General features: G+C 46.6%; 1 protein-coding gene across 1 annotated transcript in view; it reads left to right on the top strand.

Moving 5' to 3' along the window:
• The first annotated feature begins 1158 nt into the window (after window positions 1-1158).
• Window positions 1159-22576, top strand: part of FAM169BP (Protein FAM169B) — an 84316-nt gene continuing 62898 nt past the window's right edge. The window contains exons 1-4 of the mRNA XM_063596955.1: window positions 1159-1664; window positions 6252-6350; window positions 9780-9880; window positions 10340-10411. The gene's annotated coding sequence lies outside the window, so the exon portion shown is untranslated. The remainder of the gene's footprint in view (window positions 1665-6251; window positions 6351-9779; window positions 9881-10339; window positions 10412-22576) is intronic.

Here is a 22576-nt window from a genome sequence, read left to right as displayed (position 1 = left end):
GTTGCTGTGGCAGCCTCCTTCCCCTATGGGATGCTCAGAGGTGAATTGGAGGCTGAGGTGGGGTCCACAGATTGGGGATACAGCCCCTCCCCACTTGGGGACATGCCAGCCAGAATCTTTGGTCTCTGCAGAGTGGGAAACAGACTGCTGCTTCTCAGCTGAAGTTGGATGCTATCTATTTGTTTTAGCTGGCTGGGTGTGGTGGCTCACGCCTGTAATCCCAGCACTTTGGGAGGCTGAGGCAGGTGGATCACTTGAGGTCAGGAGTTCAAGACCAGCCTGGCCAACATGGTGAAACCCTGGCTCTACTAAAAATACAAAAACTAACCAGGCATGGTGGTGCGTGTCTGTCGTCCCAGCTACTTAGGAGGCTACGGGACAAGAATTGCTTGAAACCCGGAGGCCGAGGTTGCAGTGAGCCAAGATCGCACCACTGTACTCCAGCCTGGGCGACAGAACGAGACCTGTCACACACACAAAACCATCATCTGAGTATTCAAGGATATAATTTACCTCCAAAAGTAAGGTGAGAGGAAAGAGGTGCAGAGGAAGAGTTGATGAATAACCAGCACATTAATATGTACGATAGCCCATCTGTGTGTGGACATGTAGTTTTATAATTCATACTAGCAGTGTTCTTACAGAGTCTTACAAAGACTAGCCCAATTAAAGCAGAAGAATTGGCATAATCTTATGAACCTGCACGGCCAATGTAAGCTAGCAAAATAATAACTCAAGCTGGATTTTGACCAAGTCATCAAGTTCTATCCCGTTAGTCTCATGCTCAGGGTACCAGCATGTCTGCATGGTCTCTAGGCTGACTCTACAGCCATCTTAAGAGGGCTCATGCTTCATCTCCTTGGGGTTGGGGCCAACCCTGCCATCAGGAATGTTTTCTATTTTCTTTGGTACCCTCTGCTGGGCTGCTTTTTGTTTGTTTGTTTGTTTTAATTTTTTAAAAAAATAGGTGAGCCAGGCAAGGTGCAATGTGCCTACAGTCCCAGCTACTTCAGAGGATGACTTGAGCCCAGGAGTTCAAGTCCAGCCTGGGCAACATAGCCAGACCCTGTCTCTAAAAAAAAAGAAAAAAAAATAGGTGAACATAACTTTTAGAGCAAGTGTTCACTTTTTTTTTTTTTTTTTTTTTTTTGGGACGAAGTCTCGCTCTGTTGCCCAGGCTGGAGTGCAGTGGCGCAATCTCGGCTCACTGCAAGCTCCGCCTCCCGGGTTCACACCATTCTCCTGCCTCAGCCTCCTGAGTAGCTGGGACTACAGGCACCCGCCACCAAGCCCGGCTAATTTTTTGTATATTTTTTAGTAGAGACGGGGTTTCACCGTGTTAGCCAGGATGGTCTCGATCTCCGGACCTCGTGACCCTCCTGCCTCCGCCTCCCAATGTGCTGGGATTACAGGCGTGAGCCACTCTGCCTGGCCCAAGTGTTCACTTTTTAAAAAACTCCTCAAGGAATAAGTGACTTTCCTTTCACAAAAGAGTAAAACTAATGTCCTTTCTTGCCTCTTTCACCCCAGCAGGCATGTATCCAGTAGATGTTTTGGAAGATGATCCTGACGCACATCAGGAAGCAGCTCTGGCTTACTATGCCTCACTTAGGGAAGGAGCTGGGGCCCCAGCTGAGGTTTTCTGTCTTCCCACTGGGGAGAAGGTATACGTGATCTTCCTTGGCGAAGAGCTCTGTAAAATCTAATTTACAGAGTAGAATGTTATTGAAAGAATATAATAGATTAAAAAAAAAACCATTCTGGAGTATTAGAATAAGTGCACCCTCAGAAGCAGAATGAATCCTGCATTGGGATTCTGGAGTCCAGAGTGTCCGTCCAGAGTTGCCAGGCAGTGAGCCAGAAAGCCTGTGTGAATGTTTACCACTCACTTACTAGCTGTGTGACCTTGAGCAAGTGTCTTAACCTCTCTGGTCTCGGTATTGTCATCTCTAGACTGGGGACAATAACAGCACATATCTTATAGTGTTGTTATGAGAATTAAGTGAGATACTGTGTGCTATGCCCAGCTACCTCGGTTTCCCCATTTGTAAATGAGGGGATTGGTTGGTCTTCAGTCTCCGAGGTTTGATTCAGTTCCAAAACTTTGTGATGTGGAATGAAGTTATATCAATTTTGATTTTTGGCACTGATGCAATTCTATGCATTTTGAGTAGGGACTGAAAAGCAACAGAGAGAAATGAAAACCATTTGTTAGGACAGTAGGATTGTGGGTGAAATATTAAAACTGTGTTACTTTTAAGATCTTTATTTCCCTCCCTGCAGTAAGTAAAAAGAATATGTAAGTTTTAGTCAATACGTATGTCAGCTACCTTTCTTTCAGATTTGAGGCTGATCTGTTGAAAGAGACAAAGTTTTCTTGTTTTATACGGATACAATTTCACTCACAGCAGGTATTGTTATCTGGTGGGCAAAGTTGGTTGAGAAAGACAGGGTTTTATTTCACTGCACTGAAGTTGTTCCTGAGTTAATGAAAACAATGACTTGTACAGTTTATTGTGTGGCTTCCTTGAGATTTTGGAGATGCTAGCTCGCAGTCATTCCCTGAAGAATCCAGCGCTCATCTGTGATCAAAAGCCTCCACGTTTTTGATCTGCAGATGGAGGTCGCTTTCCTCACACGCTTCTAGCGCCCCCTAGTGGCTGTTAAGCCAAAAAGACAAAAGCTCGGTCAAGGCTAGGGGCTGTCTTAGCGAGCCAGCGTGGTGAGGGGCAGAGTTGCATGGAGTGTGGGGGTGCTAGGTCATCTCGAAAGTGGGGAGAATTACAAGAGTTAGCCCTGAAGTACTTTAGGATGGAGTTTCAATCATCTGCATTTATTTCACACATATTTATGGATTACATTACTTTCACCCCGCCCCAATATGTAGAATACTCAGTGAGTGAAGAATTTTAGTGTTATTAGTGACAGCATAAGACAGCTACTAAAATTAAGCTGTTTTAATGTGATAGGAATGCGAAATGACTTTATACCTATTTCCTTTTTCCCTTTCTAAAAAAAGGAAGTTTTGGCTGGGTGCAGCGGCTCACGCCTGTAATCCCAGCATTTTGGGAGGCAGAGGCGGGCGGATCACCTGAGGCCAGGAGTTCGAGACCAGCCTGGCCAACATGGTGAAACCCCATCTTTACTAAAAATTAAAAAAAAAAAATTTAGCCGGATGTGGTGGTGGGCGCCTGTAATGCCAGCTACTTTGGAGGCTGAGGCAGGAGAATTGCTGGAACCCAGGAGGCGGAGGCTGCAGTGAGCCGAGATCACACCACTGCACTCCAGTCTGGGCAACAAGAGTGAAACTCTGTCTCAAAAAAAAAAAAAGAAAAAGAAAGTTTCATGAAAACAATCATTTGATTTCCTACTATTTTACTATTTTTGTAGTTAATAAGAAATGGGAGGCTGGGCGCGGTGGCTCACACCTGTAATCCCAGCACTTTAGGAGGCTGAGGCGGGTGGATCATGAGGTCAGGAGATCCAGACCATCCTGGCCAACATGGTGAAACCCCGGCTCTACTAAAAATACAAAACATTAGCTGGGTGTGGTGGCATGTGCCTGTAATCCCAGCTACTCAGGAGGCTGAGGCAGGGGAATCGCTTGAACATGGGAGGTGGAGATTGCAATGAGCTGAGATCTCGCCACTGCGCTCCAGCCTGGGCGACAGACAGAGACTCTATCTCAAAAAAAAAAAAAAAAAAAAAAAGAAAGAAAGAAAGAAAGAAAGAAAGAAAGAAAGAAATGGGAGCCGTCTCCTGCCACTCGGGATGTTGAAATAGTCTAATTTGGAATAATATTGGACCTCCTCATTGCTTAAAGAAGAAAAGGTTTAACTTTTCTTTTTGAATGCAGAGAAGTTTTTCGAAACAAAAAGAAAGATAAGGAAGTGGTTTGAACATACATCATGTCATTTCACTTTGGTCCTCCTAAAAATATTTCCTTTTGATAATTAACTCTTTTCCAGTCTTGAAATTGTCCTATGACATTTAAGATACAATAATATTAATACTTATCAATTTTTCTAGTACATGCTCGTCGTTTAATATTTAGGAACTGTTACAAAGGGTGGAGAAAATAAAATCATCCATAGTTAACTGCTGTGAGCATTTTGATGTGTTTGCTTTTGACTTTTGTATTTTTGCATTTCTTAAAACATGGGTGATGGGAGGCGGAGTCTGCAGTGAGCCAAGATAGCACCACTGCACTCCAGCCTGGGCGACAGAGCGAGACTCCCTCTCAAAAAAAAAAAAAAAAAACATGGGTGAGATTACTCTCCGAATACAATGTGGTTTATAACAAGCACCTTTTCCTTTTCCTTTTTCTTTCCTTTTTTTTTTTTTGAGGCAGGGTCTCTCTCTGTTGCCCAGCCTGGAGTAAAGTGGTGTGATCACAGCCCACTGCAGCCTCTACCTCTCAGGCTCAAGCGATCCTCCCACCTCAGCCTCCCAAGTAGCTGGTACTACAGGCATGTGCCACCACGCCCAGCTAATATTTTATTTTCTGTAAAGATGGGGTCTCACTATGTTGCCCAAGTTGCTTTCAAAGCCTTGGGCTCAAGTGATCACTGAGGTCTCCCAAAGTGCTGGGATTACAGGCATGAGCCATTGTACTCAACTGTCTTTCTGTGTTGATCCAATGCTTTGTAAATTTTGGGTTTAATGGCCTGTAACAGCTGGCTTGTGGATGAACCATGTTGCACACAACCTTTCGGGAGGGCCAGCTTGGGGACTCTTCATTAAAGTGACGCCAAAGACCAAGACATTTATAGGTTGCAAGATTTGTTAAGAAATCATTCTCTAAAACTGTGGAGGCCTGCTGTCAACTTATTTGAAACAAAGTTTTGCTCTTGTCACCCAGGCTGGAGTTCAGTGGCACTATCTCGGCTCACTGCAACCTCTGCCTCCCAGGTTCAAGTGAGTCCTCTGCCTCAGCCTCCCGAGCAGCTGGGATTACAGGTGCTGGCCACCACGCCCGGCTAATTTTTTTTTTTTTTTTTTTTTGTATTTTCAGTAGAGTCGGGATTTTGCCTTGTTGGGCAGGCTGGTCTTGAACCGCTGACCTCAGGTGATCCACCCGCCACGGCCTCCCAAAGTGTTGGGATTACAGGCGTGAGCCACTGCGCCTGGCCGCTATCAACTTTTAACAAGCAACCTGGCTGCCCAGCTCAGCCAATGTGTTCTTTTGTAATTTTCTTATACCTTTCTTGGTTTTCAAAACAGACTTGGTACCAGAGCACATTGACCTTTTTCATTTGATGACCACAAAGAGGGCTTTGGATGTGGGCACTTCAGAGAAGTCTCTGGGACAATCTCAGTATTAGAGACACTGGTTTCTGTCTCATATAACAAACAAGTGCTCAGTGTTGAGCTTCTCTGTCCCAGGGCTGACAGGGAGCCTAGACTGGGCCTGTAGGGCCCAGAGAACGTGTGCATTTCTTTTTCTTTCTTTCTTTTTTTTTTTTTTGAGACAGAGTCTCACCCTGTTGCCCAGACTTGAGGTGCAGCATCACGATCTCGGCTCACCGTAACCTCCACCTTCCAGTCTCAAGCGATTCTCCTGCCTTAGCCTCCCAAGTAGCTGGGATTACAGGCATCTGGCACAACCGCCCGGCTAATTTTTGTATTTGTAGTAGAGATGGGGTTTCACTATGTTGACCAACCTGGTCTTGAACTCCTGACCTCAAATGATCCAACTGCCTTGACTCCCGAAGTCCTGGGATTACAGGCGTGAGCCACTGCGCCTGGCCAAAGGTGTGCATTTCTTGAAACTGCTTGCTGGACTGAGCCAGGGCAGCAGGCAGCCTGAGTGGCATCCCAAGGGGAGGCGGGCACGTCCCAGGCTGTGTCCATACAGTGGCCACCGGGGCCCTGGGAGAAGAGCTGGGCCCGAGGTGGGCAGATTGGGATCCAGAGAGCTGCTGCGGTAGGAAGCGTTTGGAAGGGAGAGCCGAATGGTGATTGGCCGATGAGTAGGTGTCTAGTTGACACATGGATAGATGGACATGTGGACGTGGGGAAGAAAAGGTGTGCTGGGTGGGAGATGGGAGAAGAAGTTTTTGAAATTCCCCTTGTGTTTAGCTCAGCATGGGAAAGGTTTCCATTTTTGTGGTGCCTGTGTTCCGTCAAATTAAGCCTGTGTTCCGTGCAACAGTGTTCTTTCAATGCACACCATGCTAATTAATGTTAAGTAAATTCCCGTGCCCGTATTATGATGAAATAACAAAACGGTTATTTTATTATTTTTTCAGGTGAAACGTGAAGCTTCATATGTCTGCTTTTGCACGGTGCACCGTGATGAACCTCAACATAAGATACTGGTTTTGTTAATCCCCAGGACACAAAGACAGGTTGGTGGTTATTAATGGATTTCAAAAACGGGCATCTTGACTTCATCATATACAATGGATGGAATCAAACCCGTAGGAGATGATGGTTGTGCTCATAGGCTGAACTTAGAAGGACATGAAAGCAGAACTGATTTATTTTCAGGTTTTAGGGATCCAGTAGTGCATTCGTATTTCTGTTTATTGACATATATATTGTTGTTGGGTTTTTTTTTTTTTTTTTTTTTTTGAAACAGAGTCTGGTTCTGTCACCTAGGCTGGACTGCAGTGGTGTGATCTCGGCTCACTACAACCTCTGCCTCCCAGGTTCAAGCGATTCTCCTGCCTCAGCCTCCTGAGTAGCTGGGACTACAGGTACCCACTACCACACTCGGCTAATTTTTTGTACTTTTAGTAGAGATGGAGTTTCACTGTGTTAGCCAGGATGGTCTTGATCTCCTGACCCCGTGATCTGCCCGCCTTGGCCTCCTAAAGTGCTGGGATTACAGGCGTGAGCCACCGCGCCCAGCCTTTTTTTTTTTTTTTTTGACATAGTCTTGCTCTGTCACCCAGGCTGGAGTGCAATGGTGTGATCTCGGCTCACTGCAACCTCTGCCTCCCAGGCCCAAGCGATTCTCCTGCCTCAGCCTCCCGAGTAGCTGGGACTATGGGCGTGCCACCATGCCTGGCTAATTTTTTTTTATTTTTAGTAGAGATGGGGTTTCACCATGTTGGTCAGGCTGGTCTTGAACTCCTGACCTCAAATGATCCCGACTGCCTTGGCCTCCCAAAGTGCTGGGATTACAGGTGTGAGCCACCACGCCCGGCCTATGTGTTTGTTTTTGTATTAAAGACACGAGAACTGCCTCTTGCCCACAGTGGCAGGCCTTGGAGCTGCTTTTGAGGTTGCTGTTCTTATTAACAACAGCGCACAGAATTGCAAGCTCTGAGTGAGGTCCTTTTGTTGGAGTGTTACCACAGCCCTGTGCACCCAGGGGACCATTCTCATCCCCCACATTCAGACAAGGACATGTGGCCTCTGAGTGGTGGAGTAACTGGCCTAAGACCACACAGTTAGGGCATGGTAGGGATTTTTTTGCAAGGTGATGACTGGGTGGGGTTTTGTTTCTGGTGGTGAAGTTTAGGTAATCTGTAACTCATTCATTCTTCCTCTGTGTTATGGAGAGACCATTTGTGGCTGGATTTCAGATCCTTGGAGTGAGTCCTCTGGAGAAGACGCATCACCAGACTCCATGGCATCTGGGGCAGGGGCCTGGGGGCCGTGGCAGTGGGCAGTGTGAGGTGGGGAGCAGAGAAGGGGTGCAGCCCGTCTGTCCTCCCTGAGAAGAAGTGAAGGAACTCGTTTCAGTGAGGGCTGTCAATTTAATTTTAATCCTATGCAGAAATTTTCTCCTCTATTATACCTACGTTTTATCTTGTGTTTTGCAGATCTCTTACAATGGCTGAGTATTGCTTTCCTAATAAGAAATAATAATAATACATCTTAATTGGTGACATGGTTTGGCTGTGTCCCTGCCCAAATCTCATCTTGAATTGTAGCTCCCATAATTCCCAGGTGTTGTGGGAGGGACCTGGCAGAAGATAATTGAATCGTGAGGGCAGTTTCCCCCATGCTGTTCTTGTGGTAGTGAATAGGTCTCACAAGATCTGATGGTTTTATTTTTTTGTTTTTTTATTTTCTGGGGGGGATGGAGTTTTGCTCTTGTTGCCCAGGCTGGAGTGCGGTGGCACAATCTCGGCTCACTGCAACTTCCACCTTCTGGGTCAAGCGATTCTCCTGCCTCAGTGTCTCGAGTAGCTGGGACTACAGGCGTGTGGCACCACGCCCAGCTAATTTTTGCATTTTTAGTAGAAACAGGGTTTCACCGTGTTGGCTAGGCTGGTCTCGAATTCCTGACCTTAGGTTATCTGCCCGCCTCGGTCTCCCAAAGTGCTGGGATTACAGGCATGAGCCACTGTGCCTGGCTGATCTGATGGTTTTGTAAGGGGTTTCCGCTTTTGGTTGGCTCTCATTCTCTCTTGCCTGCTGCCATATAAGACAGGCCTTTTGCCTTTTACCATGATTGTGAGGCCTCCCAAGCCATGTGGAACTGTGAGTCCATTAAGCCTCTTTTTCTTTATAAATTAGTCAGTCTTGGGTATGTCTTTATCAGCAGCATGAAAACGGACTAATGCTATTGGTCCGCCCTCCTTCGATGATGTGATATCTGGTGAAAGTTTGGGGTGATGGATCTTTTACTATATCTGCAAATGGGGGCCTCCTTCAGCTTCCAGCTTCCTTAGACATAGACCTTTGCCTGTCACCTGCCTGTCTGTCTGGGACCTGTACTCAGAGGATGCCCCGCATAGTGCGTGTCACAAAGCCCAAGGTGACATCTTTGGGGCAAGCTATTCTGCACGTCCTCAAGGCCTCTGTGTTTGCTAAACGTGAAACTCAAGTGTGCTTAGCTAGCTGCGTGGGAGTTTTCAGCATGCAGGCAAAGCCTCCTCATTGCTTCAGGGCTGGAGGTGGCTGAGATGTGTGCGAGAGCTTTCTGTCGAGGTTCAGGGTGCTTCCTACCTCTGTCCGGTGGAGCTTTGGCCGTTGTGAACAGAGGTCCTATGAGAACCTCAGCCTTTGATATTGCCTTGGATTTGTGACTCCACCACCAAGTCGCTGAAAGTACCAAGATGTACCCACATGAACCCTTCAGTGCACAGATTGTCAAAAACTCTAAGAATATTGTTTGCCCATTTTAAGAAAATGCTCACATATCAGCTGCCCCACCACCCCCTTTTAGGCATTTAACAATATTCTGGTTATAGGTCTTTAACTACAATTTGCATAATGTAAACATATGACTGACTCTTATAAATCTGTTTCTCATTTGTATTGGACTTAATTTTTTTTGTTGTTTTCAAGAATGTACTATAATAAATATTCATAAGCTCCAAGACATCTCACTATGGACCATTCGTTATATATAATAGCACTTTAAATAACGTTTTGAAATGTTTTCCTACTGCTGTGGGCTCAATTGTGTTGGCTGTGATTTTGCATGGTTTCAAAAAAAGCACTCAGGTGTTCCTGGAGCCCCACGCTCTCGCTCTTTAATCCGGTATTTGGAAGCAGACACGAGTTCTTTCCCAAACACATCGCACATTTCCAGAGCATGTCTTGTGGCTTGAAGCATGTGGACTGTGCAGCAGCCGATGCTATCAGGGACCCTCTTCACAGCTTTGACAAATGTGTCACCTCCCCTCTATGCTTAGCTGTGACCGTGGAGAATGCTATCACTAGTTCCTTTGCCACTTTCTTGGAGAAGTTCTATTTGTGAAGGCCGTGCGTGTTTGTGTGTTTGTGTGTTTAAATGGAAGCTAAAGGAGTCAGAAGCTGTTTGATAAGCCCTGGGTATGAGTTAATTATTGATAAGGTGGTTGAACCCATCACAGACACTTCCGATAACTCCGCAAGCAAATGAAAAACATCCCGGAATTGTGAATTCCCCTGTGGCAAGTGGTTATCGTTCGTGGTGGCAGTCTGCTGTTACGAGGTAAGTAATGAAGCTTTCCACCTTTCCCCTTTAAGAAACTGTGACTACACTTTCCATGGAGCGGGGGTGAGAGCAGGTGCCCTTGTCCCTGTGGCTCCTGGCGGGCTCTTTCTGGATGCTTCTCTGGACAGAGGCTGGTTTATATTCTTTGAGGGGACATGGCTGAAGGCTGCCAGGAACCCCCTTTCCTAGGTTGCTCCCGTGCCTTTGCAAGGACTTCAGCTTCCACTTATGTCTCCTTGTTTGTTACTTCATTTATTTCCTTTTGTTATTCTCATTTGTTAATTATTAATGGATCTCAAATGTTTATACATATTAAAAAAACTTATCAAAAAAGTTGGGGCCTTTTTCTGATCTTCCGTGTAAAATCAAAACCACTCATCCTAGCCTTCAAGATTGACATCAGATGATGACCTTCAGCTTTTCTCATTTCTTCCTGTGTCCTGTGCTGCATAATAGGATGAACATGGACTTTGACGTCAGATGGAGCTGACTTGGAATCCTGGCTCTGCCAGCTGGCTGGCAGAGGGGGTAAGTTATTTAACCTCTTTGAGCGTCAGTTTCATCATTTGCAAAATGGAAACAGCTTACCTACTTCACAAGACAGTCGTGAGAATGAAATTATTTATGGCAGGAAATCTGATGCATTGGACCATCCCAGGGCAGAGCCTAGGCATGAAATCTGCAGGACTCCTGGGCTCCTTCGGGAAGTGCACCCTGGCTTGTTCCTCCTCTGTCTTTGCGTGTTGTGCTAGAGAAGTATGGATTTCAGAGTGGGGGGCCTGTTCTGTAGCTTCTGGTGAAAGTTTGGCAGTTGGAATCACCACCCTGGCAGATTCTGCTTGGGGACTTCCCCAGGGACAATCTTAGTCTGTTTTTCAGCTACTGTTCTTGGATTTTTTTTTTTTTTTTTTTTGAGATGGAGTCTTGCTCTGTTACCCAGGCTGGAGTGCAGTGGCACGATCTCGGCTCACTGCAACCTCCACCTACTGGGTTCAAGCGATTCTCCTGCCCCAGCCTCCCAAGTACCTGGGATTACAGGCATGTGCCACCACACCCAGCTAATTTTTAGTAGAGATGGGGTTTCACCGTGTTGGCCAGGCTGGTCTCGAACTTCTGACCTCAAGTGATCCACTCGCCTCAGCCTCCCAAAGTACTGGGATTACAGGCCTGAGCCACTGCGCCCGGCCTCTTCTTGGATTCTTATTAATTGTCAGAAAGTTGTTCCTTATACTGATCCAAACTGCCTCCTTGTATAAATGTTATGCAGTCCATCCAAAAGCCCCGACTGATCAGGGATGGGCTGGAGCGGATGTGTCTCGATGCCCCCTGGGTCAAGAGACTGTGGCTCTCATCAGGTGAGCCTTAAGGCAGGCGCGATGTGGCACTAATGGAAGGATAGGTCCAGCTCAGTTATAGCTCAGTTTTCTTTGGTGCTGCTCAGGCTGTGACTGAAGCAAACAGCACTTATCCATGGAGAGTAATGGGGATGACGGATGAGAGGACTTGAAACCTTTTGAGCAACGCTTGAAGAAACTAGGGCTATTTCTCTTTAGAGAAGGAATGCAGGGCTCTAGAAACTCATGTTTTGAAAGGGTGTTGAGGTCATTAGGTCCAGTGTTTTCCAAGATGATTTTAAGGAGGTGCGGCTGAATTTCAGACGGAGAAAAAGGATAATCTTTTGGGTTTTAATTTTCAATATTTTGAGGAAAACGTTTTTGCTTCCTGCCAATATGCCTTTAGTGCTTGACTAACACTTTTTAATCACCTTTTTTATTTTTGAAAAAAGAGAGTAGGCCTCCCAGCTGAGTACCCTTAGCTAGAATGCTATGTTTTGTCTTTGTAAGGTATTTTTATAATTATAGCAAATGATGCCTCATTTATGGCAGGGCTAATAAGAGGACAGGTGGTGTTCAGATGTGTCAAAATCACGAAAGTGTTTTCTGGGAGGCGCTGGCCTGTGGTCTGGGCCTCTGCACCCCCAGGAGCCTGTTCTATTCTGGGATAGCTCTGATTGTTAGAACATTCTTCATGAGGAGCCCAAACTGATAGGGCCATATGCCTCTCCATTGGCCTTGTGCCTCGCGTGGGGTCATCCAGTTAGGTGGGCATGGCTTCTCCACTCAGGTGTGCCGCATTTTCAAAGTCCTCCCCTCCACCAGATCACACATCTCTCAGTCTCCAGTTGCTTCTCCTGGGATGCAGGCTGCAGAGCTTGTCACACCCTGGGTCCCTCTTTCAGGTCTAGGCTTCTTTTAGCACGACGTCAGAACTTGTCCCATGGGTGCCATTGTGGAAGCACCTGGGTTTTGTAGTAAGTTAGTCCTGGGTTCAGATCCTGGCTCTGACCCTCAGGAGCGGGTGGCCCTGGTGAAGTTCCTGAGTGTCTCTGAGCCTTATTTTCCTGCCTTGCGACTCAGTAGCGTGGCCTGTGCCCAGCAGCAAGGCATCACCAAGGAGCTGGTTAGAAATACAGGATCTCAGCCGGGTGCCGAGGCTGACGCCTATAATCCCAGCACTTTGGGAGGCCGAGGTGGGTGGATCACCTGAGGTCAGGAGTTCAAGACCAGCCTGTTCAACATGGTGAAACCCCGACTCTACTAAAAAAATACAAAAATTAGTCAGGTGTGGTGGCGGGCGCCTATAATCCCAGCTACTCGGGAGGCTGAGGCAGGAGAATCGCTTGAACCCAGGAGGCAGAGGTTGCAGTGAGCCAAGATCATGCCACTGCACTCTAGCCTGGGCGACAGGAGAGAGACTCTGTCTCAAAAAAGAAAGGAAAGGGAAAGGGAGAGGAGGGGAGGGGAGGGAAGAAAGAAAGAAATACAGAGTCTCAAGCCCCACCCCAGACCTAGAGTCAGAACTTGGGCTTTAACAAGATCCCCAGGCGATTTGCAGGCACACCGCAGGCTGCAAAATGCTTGTCTAGAGAACCGTGAGATTAGAGTGGTGGTTGGAGAAGTGTTCACTCTTCTTGGACTGGACATTTTGCTTCCACAAAGCTAGCCTCAGTTTACCTGGGCATTTCCTGCCCAAGTTTGACTCACCTGACACTTCACTCACCACCTGCGTGCCCGGCCCTGGGCTTTCCACATGAACTTGTTATTAAGACATCACTCTCTTTCAAAGTTTGTGTAGTTGATGTTTCAAACCTAAAGATAGGAACTTATCTTTATTCCACTATATATAAATAACAGCTTTATTGAGATACAATTCATATACCATATAATTCCTCTATTTAAGGTTTACAGTTCATGTTTTTTAGCATACACAGAGTTGTGCATCCATCATACAATCAGTTTCAGAACATTTTCATTACCCCTAAAACAAACCCCACTCCCTTTATCTATCACGATCCTTCTACCCTCCCCAGCCCCAGGCAGCCACTAATCTACTTTCTCTATGGATTTGCCTATTCTGGACATTTCTTATGAATGGAATCATACAATATATGCCCTTTTGTGCCTGACTTCTTTCACATAGCATAATGTGTTCGAGGATCATCCATGTTAGATCATGTTTCAGTACTTCCTTCATTTTTAGGGCTGAATAATATTCCACTATGCAGATACATCACATTTGTTTATCCATTCATCAGCTGACGGACACTTCGATTATTTCCACTTTTGGACTATGAATAATGCCACTGTGAAAATTTGTGTACAAGTTTTTGCATTGGGGATATGTTCTCATTTCTCTTGGGAGCCCAGGAGTGGGATGAATTGCTGAATCATACAGTAATTATGTTTAACCTTTTGAGGATCTGTACTGTTTTCCAAAGCCACTGCAACATTTTATGTTTCCTTCAACAACGTTTGAGGATTCCGATTTTTCTACATCCTTGCCAACACTTATTATTGGTAATAACTCAATAACTATTCTAGTGGGTGTGAAGTGGTGTCTCTGGGTGTGGGTTTGATTTGCATTTCCCCGATGACTAATGATATGAGTATCTTTTCATGTGTTTATTGGCCATTTGTATATCTTCTTTAAAGAACTGTCTATTCTTATTTTTTGCTATTTTAAAATCAGGTTATTTGTCTTTTTAGTATTGAGTTGTGAGGTTTAAAATCTAGTCTTTATATATTCTGGATACAAATTCTTTATCAGCTATATGATTTGCAAAATTTTTCTCCCATTCTGTGGGTTGTCTTTTCACTTTGTTGGTGGTATCATTTGAAGCACGAATGTTTTTAATTTTTTAAATTATACTTTAAGTTCTAGGGTACATGTGCACAACGTGCAGGTTTGTTACATATGTATACATGTGCCTTGTTGGTGTGCTGCACCTGTTAACTCGTCATTTACATTAGGTATATCTCCTAGTGCTATCCCTCCCCCCTCCCCCTACCCCAGGCCCTGGTGTGTGATGTTCCCCACCCTGTGTCCAAGTGTTCTCATTGTCCAATTCCCACCTATGAGTGGGAGCATGTGGAGTTTGGTTTTCTGTCCTTGTGATAGTTTGCTCAGAATGATGGTTTCCAGCTTCATCCATGTCCCTACAAGGGACATGAACTCATCCCTTTTTATGGCTGCATAGTATTCCCTGGTGTATATGTGCCACATAAATGTTTTTAATTTTTATGATGTCCACTTTATCTATTTTTTTGTTGTTGTGTTTGCTTTTGATGTCGTATCTAAGAAACCATTACTTAATCCAAGGTCATGAAGATTTATGCCTGTGTTTTCTGATTATGTTTTTCTTGGGTCTGTTATTTCATTGTGTTTAAAGAGTGAGTCCTTCCATCCAGTTATATTCGCTCTTTCTTCTGACTGTATAGCTGTGTCCTTTGAAGGCATGCATTCATTTTTTTTTTTTTTAAGATAGGATCTCACTCTGTTTTCCAGGCTATGGAGCTCATAGCTTACCGTAATCTTGAACTCCTAGGCTCAAGCAATCCTCTAGCTTTAGCCTTCTGAGTAACTGGGACTATACATGTGTACACTATCACACCTGGCTAATTAATTTTTTTTTTTTTTTTTTTTTTGTAGAGACAAGGTCTCCCTATATCGCCCAGGTTGATCTGGAACTCCTGGCCTCAAACGATCTTCCCACTTTGGCCTCTCAAAGTGCCAGGACTATAGGCATGAACCACCATGCCCAGCCTTGATGGTGTGCTTTCTTTATTTGTAATCCAAGTACCTAAAAAAATGCTGATCATTATTCATGCAATATTATACCTTTAAAAACACACTCAACCCATTGTTTAACACACATTGCTGGCTCATCCACAAAAAGATTTCAAGAGACTTTATGAACTGAATGCTTGAAATTTAGAGTGGAGGGAAACCTGGCTGCTGAAACCAAGATGGCTTATGTTTAATTGTTCTCCTAACACTAGTCTGGGAACACTCTGAGAAAAGGAGGTGAGGCCAGTTTTGTATCATCTGGTTTTGGGGAATTCATACTGATTTTAAGTCTAGTCTTTCTTTTCTTGGTCCTTATAGACCATCTTTCACAATTCACTCTGGACCTTTGTCAGGAGGGGATGCTAGGAGAACCAGGCGTTAATACTAAGGCTGATGTTATCCCCCTATGCACTGGGGCAACATTGGTTCATGTTTGGTCTTTTTGGCCATTCCTGTCATTGTATAATTACAGAGAGTGGATTTCAACTTCAGCATCACATTCACAGGTTCTGCTCCTTGGGATGTGAATTCACTGGGTCTAGAGACTTGAGCATCTCTAAAAGGAGCAAATCTCTAAAAGAATGTCCCAGAGGCTGATTAAAAATGGCAAGTTGTAATTGATATGAAGTCAAATGCAGCTGTTTGGGAAATAAACAAAGGTAAGACATAAAAAAGGATGAGTTCATGTCCTTTGTAGGGATATGGATGAAGCTGGAAACCGTCATTCTGAGCAAACTATCGCAAAGACAGAAAACCAAACACCGCATGTTCTCACTCACAGGTGGGAATTGAACAATGAGAACACTTGGACACAGGAAGGGGAACATCACATACTGGGGCCTGTTGTGGGGTGGAGGGAGCGGGGAGGGATAGCACTAGGAGATATACCTAATGTAAATGACGAGTTAACGGGTGCAGCACACCAACATGGCACATGTATACATATGTAACAAACCTGCATGTTGTGCACATGTACCCTAGAACTTAAAGTATAATAATAATAAAAAAATAAACAAAAAACCAAACAAACAACAACAACAGGAAAACAAAGGCAAGACCCTTGCCTTATACTCTAACCCACTATTTCCAGTTTCCAAGCCATTCCTAATTTGGGGACCAGTTGGCTTTCCAGTGAAGATGGTCCTCTGTGAGCATCTGTGAAGATGGTCCATTAGAGCATCTTCCAGTGAAGATGGTCCATTAGAGCATCTGGCCAACGTGTGTTCTTCCTCAAGGTTCTCTCCAAGTCCAGCCAGCCTACCCGGGCCCCTCACCCTGTTTTCACGAGCAGTTTCCCAGCCTGCCTGAGCTTACTCAGTGCTCTGGTCTTCCCCACCTTATTCTTTAAGGATTGTGCCAGGCCTGGGGCTCTGCACTCAGTTACAGGCACCTTTGTCCATCCCCCACTGTAACACCTTCGTAACATCTGACCCTTTCTGAATGGGCCTCTTTTCTGCAAGCTCCTGGGCCACACCTTTAGTTCCAGATGGAGTCTTCCTGTTGTACTTGTCAGGAAACTTGCTGATTTGTCTTGTAAGATTTCCTCTTATCAGCTCTCTTTCTGACAACTTTTATTTTATTTTATTTTTTCATATGAAGCCCAGGAGTCAGATGATCAGAGGGCAAGGCAAAGAATGTTCCAGAGGCTGATTAAAAATGGCAAACTGTAATTGATATGCAGTCAAATGCAGCTGTTTGGGAAATAAACAAAGGCAAGACCCTTGCCTTATACAACAACCCAAATAAACTCCAAACGGATTGAGGAATTACATGTAAAAAAACCAAATGAGATAAAATTAAAATCCACACCCATAATATAAAAATGAATATAAAATTTCTTTCTACTCATGATTTAAGTTTCTGGAAACCTCTGTGGCAACAGGAATTCACAACTGATTAGCTTCAGCATGTACAGACTAAAGAGTAAAGACCCGAAAATTAAAATTAAACCTATGATAGGAGAGGTATAGATAGATAGGCAGACAGGTAAGGATGATAAAATATTCATGGTAGATTTAGGTAGTGAGTGTGTGGGTGTCCACTGTAACAAATGTTTGAAAACTTTTGTCATCAAATGTTTTAGAAAAAGGAAAAAAAATTATAATTGAGTAAAATGACAAAGATATGATGCCACAGTGCTGCAGAAGGTTTTGGAGTAAGGAGGCTCTTGGGTATTGCTGGAAGCAGTTGGGAGCCCTCCCTGGTTCTTGGCAGGGAAGTGGCAGTCTGGCCGGTATGGGGGTGTGAAACCAGATAAGTTATCCACCGCCCACTGCCCATTTCCTCAGGACCTCTGGCTCTGCCTCCTGGCGTCCAGACTCAGTGGTGGTGCCCGTGCTTGGCTCTCGCAGAGGCTGGCTCTGTCCCCAGCACTAGGGGCTGTGGACCAGCAGCAGCAGGCCCTCCCTGCTTGCTCTCAGCCCTTGGCTGCCTGGGGGGCATGCTGAAGGAGCGCTGAAAGGAAGTGGAGATTTCCAAAGAAGCCTGGTGATGTTATGGAGGATGGGGTGGGGACGGGGATCCTGGCTCTGTATCTTCAGTCCTTGGCAAAATGCCCTACCCATGATTGGAAGGAAGGACATGCCAGTGAATCTTGGGGAGGCTGCTGGCAACCTGGGCAGAGATGCTGGGGGCTTGCCTGGCAGGGGGCACAGGTTGGAGACACATGGAGTGGATTGAAAGCAATGGTGAGGAAGGTTTCAGCGTGGCTAGGTGGTGGTACCAGCCATGCTCGGTTATCTAGGAGAAAAAGCACAGGGCAAGGTCAACCTGAGCTCCCATCTGAAGGGTCTGGGGAACAGCAAAAGCAGGGGGAAGTAAGATTCGGCAGCTGGAGGAGGAGTCTGGGCCTGGATCCTCCACCTGGGTGGGAACCTGTGCTGTAGGTGTGTCTGCGTTGTGGGGCATAGCACCTTGCAGTTATCACCTGTTGCTATTCCTCGCCCTGGTCATTGCCTGTGGTTGACCTTCTTTGGTAGATTATAACCTCTCTGAAGGGAGGGGTCCTGCCACTTAGATCTTCTGGGCTCTGTTGGGTGGCCAGCATCCCCAGAGGGTGTTTGCTAAATATTAGTTAGGTCTCTGCATGGGGGAGATGTGGGATGGGGAGGCAGCTGGGCTAAGAAACAGAAATCAAGACACTGAGGGAGAAGGAAGACTGAAGCAATAGTGTTTGCAGTTGTTGACTTCCCTGATTAGAACATCTATCCCTCCAGCCAACTCCCAGGACGTTTTGTGACCAAGCATAGCACTAACCCTTCAAATGGCTGCTAATTGATTTACAGTTTTTGGTGATTGCACAGCATGTGCACCCGGAGAAAAACAAGCAGAGAATCAAAAAATGATGATTTTTTCCTGGAAAAGCATGCCCGTTATAGCCTACAGGGACAGCAGGGGCCAAGGCAAACATTCAGCTGAAACCAGAGCCTTGGTGTAGCCTGCCTTCCGAATGGCTGTCCTGGGCCGGGAGATTGCGACATGGTGGGGCTGTGGCCAGACCCTCTCTGGGCTGTGCCGGGGGCAGGTGGTGGTCGGGAGGGAACCTCAGGGAACTTCTTTGGGGCCAGGAGGTCCTGTCTGGGCTGCTCCTCTCTGCTGTGCAGGCTGCCCAGATTTTGGGGCTGGGTCAGGGATGGAGGGCTGGAAGCGGGTGGGGGTTGTGAATTTGGGACTCCCAGAAGGGGGCCCAGCTAGAGCAGCTCCTGGTCCCTGCGGGTGGGCCTTGAAGGGAGGGGCTGGGCCCTCTGGTGGGATGGATGGGTGCAGTGCAGTGCTGACTAGCAGGATGAGGGCAGTTTGTGTATATCTAGTGAAAAAAATGAAAACCAACTGGGGTGGTGGGAGATGGGGAGAGGCTCGCTGACCTAGTGAAGTCTGGGTTTTGGCGTGTGGAGCGGTGATTGCAATTTTTCTGGCTTTGAAGTGTGATGGCCCCGCAGACTCAAGAACACAAAGGATGCAGAGTGGAGATTTCCCGGAGCCTGCTTCAGGGACCACCTGGTTAGCAGGCACCCTGTAAACATGCCTGCCATGAGCGTGTGGACATAGCATCTTTATATTTTAGTCTGTGCTTTCTTTCTGGATCATGCAAAGGGAAACGTCAGTCCGAGGCAGGTCAAATCCCACCCTCCACATTGGCAGAGCCCCGCTGAAGTAGGTTTGACAGTTTGAGGGAAAAGAGCTCTGGCCAGAAACTCAGGCTCTATTTAAATACCTGCGTCTCTGGGCAGCTGAGGTGCCCATGTGGCCACGGATGTTTGGCCAGTGTTAGGTGGCCCCCAGGTTGAGTAGTGACCCAAGCCACTTCTCATACCACCTAAAGGAGCCCCGTGCTAGGAACAGAGAGATTTGTTTTCGTTGGGCCCTAAAAGGTGCCAATTGAAGGGCTGGCTACTCACAAGGACAGCGAAATGTTTTGGAAGTGCATGTTGGCTAGAGTTTGGGATTTCCCTCTTTATGGCACTTACTGTGAGCTGGATTTAAATATAGGGGAAAACAGCATCCCACTTTCTTACCAAGGGACTAATGGTATTTGGAAAACAGGGACGCTCCATGGGAAATATTTCGAGTGTCAAGGACGGAGCCTTGGGCTTGGTGTGGTGGGGGTGGGTTGCTTCTGGGAGGCACACTGAAGGTTTTACCACTGCATTTGGGGGGCTGTCTGCATCTCTTTTTGCTTCCCCCAAACCCGAGAAACGTGCCAAGCCTGCCTTGGTCCAGCTGGTGATTTTAAGACTCCTTTCCTAGATGTACAGCTTTAGCGTGGGTTTCTTTTTGTCCCCAAAACGTTGCAGTTCAGCTGTACCTCTGGATCCAGGCACCCCACCTTGCTCCATCTTCCTCTGGTTAAAATCTAGACTCATGAAAACAAAATTGCTTAAGGCAAGAAAGGCCTGAGAAACAGAGGGAGGCTGATGCAAATCTACTGCAAACCAGATGTTTCCTTCTCTGTGGCAAAGAGGCGCTGAAGTTCATGGGGCATCTGGGGAAGTGTTTGTCTTTAAGGAAGACATCTGTATGGAAGTGGTAGCCTGAGTAATGCGATGTGACAGTTGCTGTGTCGACTCGCGTATTTTCCCCTCCCCTTATATTATTGGCCAGTTCAATGTTGCACAAAAGTCGTGCAATGCCTTGGAATGTGTTTATGTGCTGTCCTCTGCCAGAACTTTTCAGCATTTTTTTTTCCTACTTGTGTTTTGCTTTTGAGAAGATGGCCTGTCACTTTGGTTTAACTGTGTTCTTTTTTTGTGGAACTACATATTTCTTGGATTTGTAACGGGGCAGTGGCGACTTAGACTCCAGGAGAGTAATGGATGGGGGAGCAAAAAGGGGCAGGAAGGGGCACTTGAAGCCCCTTCCAGACCAGGGGTCAGACATGAGCAATTTGCAGGTAGTTTGAGGAGATAATATGTGTGCGAGTGGAATGGGTCCCTCCTTGGTGTCTGTGATGGCATGGGACATGGATCCTTCTTCTCTCTCTCTTCTCAGCTCCCGGCTATGTATCCAGCTGCCTGCTGGCCAGGCTCACTTTGCCATCTCTATCAGGCATTTGGAAACTGCAGCCCGCACTTTCCTCCTCTTCCTCCTCTTTGCTTCCTCCTAGTTAAGGCACCTGCAACCTTCTGCTGAAGCTTGAGGGCTGGCTGCCCTCACTGCTACCTTCTTCTTTTTTTTTTTTTTTGAGATGGAGTTTTGCTCTTGTTGCCCAGGCTGGAGTGCAGTGGTGCGATCTCGGCTCACCACAACCTCTGCCTCCTGGGTTCAAGCGATTCTCCTGCCTCAGCCTTCCCAAGTAGCTGGGATTACAGGCATGCGCCACCACGCCTGGCTAATTTTGTGTTTTTAGTAGAGATGGGGTTTCTCCATGTTGGCCAGGCTGGTCTTGAACTCCTGACCTCAGGTGATCCACCCGCCCCTGCCTCCCAAAGTGCTGGCATTACAGGCGTGAGCCACCGTGCCTGGCTGCTACCGCCTTCTTTCTGCTGCAGACGAGTCTACTCCCAGCCTGTATCTCTTCCCCAGTACCTCCGTCCCAGTCAGCATGATTGCTGCAGCCCATCTCTCCTCTCCTGGCTGCATCCCCACGGCTTCCCATTGTTTTCTCTCCCTCCAGCCTCACCCCCATCCTAATCCAGTCTCCACCCTCAGTCAGTGTGAACCTTTTTTTTTTTTTTTTCCCTTTTAAGACTTTATCTTTTTAGACCAGTTTCAGGGTCACAGCTTTAGGTTTCACAGTTTCAGGCTCAGGAAGGTACAGAGATTTCCTATATGCCCCCTTCCCCGACACGTGCAGAGCCTCCCCGGTGGTCAGCATCTCCCATCAGACTGGGACATTTGTTGCAATTGATGAACCTACATTGCCACGTCATTATCACCCAGAGCTCATCATTTACATTAGCGTTCACTCTTGGTATTGTATGTTCTACAGGTTTGGGCAAATGAATAATGACATGTATCCACCATTATAGTATTACACAGGCATGAGGCATTCACCCTGTTAAGGCCTTCCCTGGCTGGCCTCTCCTTTCTCAGCACAATGCCTTGGTTTGTCCTCTCCTCATCTAGCCCTTTCCTTTCTCTTTCTGCTGGCCTCTGCCTGGGTCTGGCCCAGCTCTGCCCTCTTGTCTTTTGTCCATTCTTCATTTGGGGCATACTGCTTAGAACAGGGGCTTTGGAGCCAGTGAGACCCACCCGGGTTCACATCCAATTCCAGTGCTGCTATTTCTAGGCACACAACCTTGGACACGTTTCTTTTTCTTTTCTTTTTTTTTTTTTTGAGGTGGAGTCTTGCTCTGTTGCCCAGGCTGGAGTGCAGTGGCACGATCTCGGCTCACTGTAACCTCCGCCTCCCAGGTTCAAGTGATTCTCATGCCTCAGCCACCCGAGTAGCTGGAATTACAGGCGCCCGCCACCATGCCTGGCTAATTTTTGTATTGTTAGTAGAGATGGGGTTTCACCATGTTGGTCAGGCTGGTTTCAAACTCCTGACCTCAAGTGATCCGCCTGCCTCGGCCTCCCAGAGTGCTGGGATTACAGGTGTGAGCCACCATGCCCAGCCCTTGAGCAGGTTTCTTAACCCTCTGAGCCTCACCTGGAAAATGGAATTAGCTATAGTAACCAGTAAATGAGATACTGGAGAACTTGGTGTGATGTCAGCAAGATAGCTGACTAAAAGCCCCTAGTGCTTGACCCCCTACAAAGACAGCCAGAACAACAAACAACTACCTGTTAATGAAAATAACTGAGAGAGAGAGAGCCAAAGTGTATCAGAGGTTTAAGAGAAACCCTGGTGAGCACAGAAACTCGGGATGGCCACATAGAGAATGGAACAATGGGCCTCCGCCACTTCATCTCCCAACTGGGATAATCTGGGAACCAGGAGGAGCTTTTTCCTATGGTGAGGAAGTAAGCAAGGGGATCCCAGAAAACCCCATTACCACCTTGGACCTCACCCCATCACACCTACAGACATCACTGCTGGGGTCTCCCACAGCCCTCACAGGCACTAAGCCCCACTGAAGGGTCTGCCTGGAGTCTATGCAGCTATGCTCCCCCCAGGGTAGGAGC

This window comes from Pan paniscus, chromosome 16 (assembly GCF_029289425.2).
Source record: "Pan paniscus chromosome 16, NHGRI_mPanPan1-v2.0_pri, whole genome shotgun sequence".
NCBI lineage: Eukaryota > Metazoa > Chordata > Mammalia > Primates > Hominidae > Pan > Pan paniscus.
This window is presented reverse-complemented; position numbering and strand designations above follow the sequence as displayed.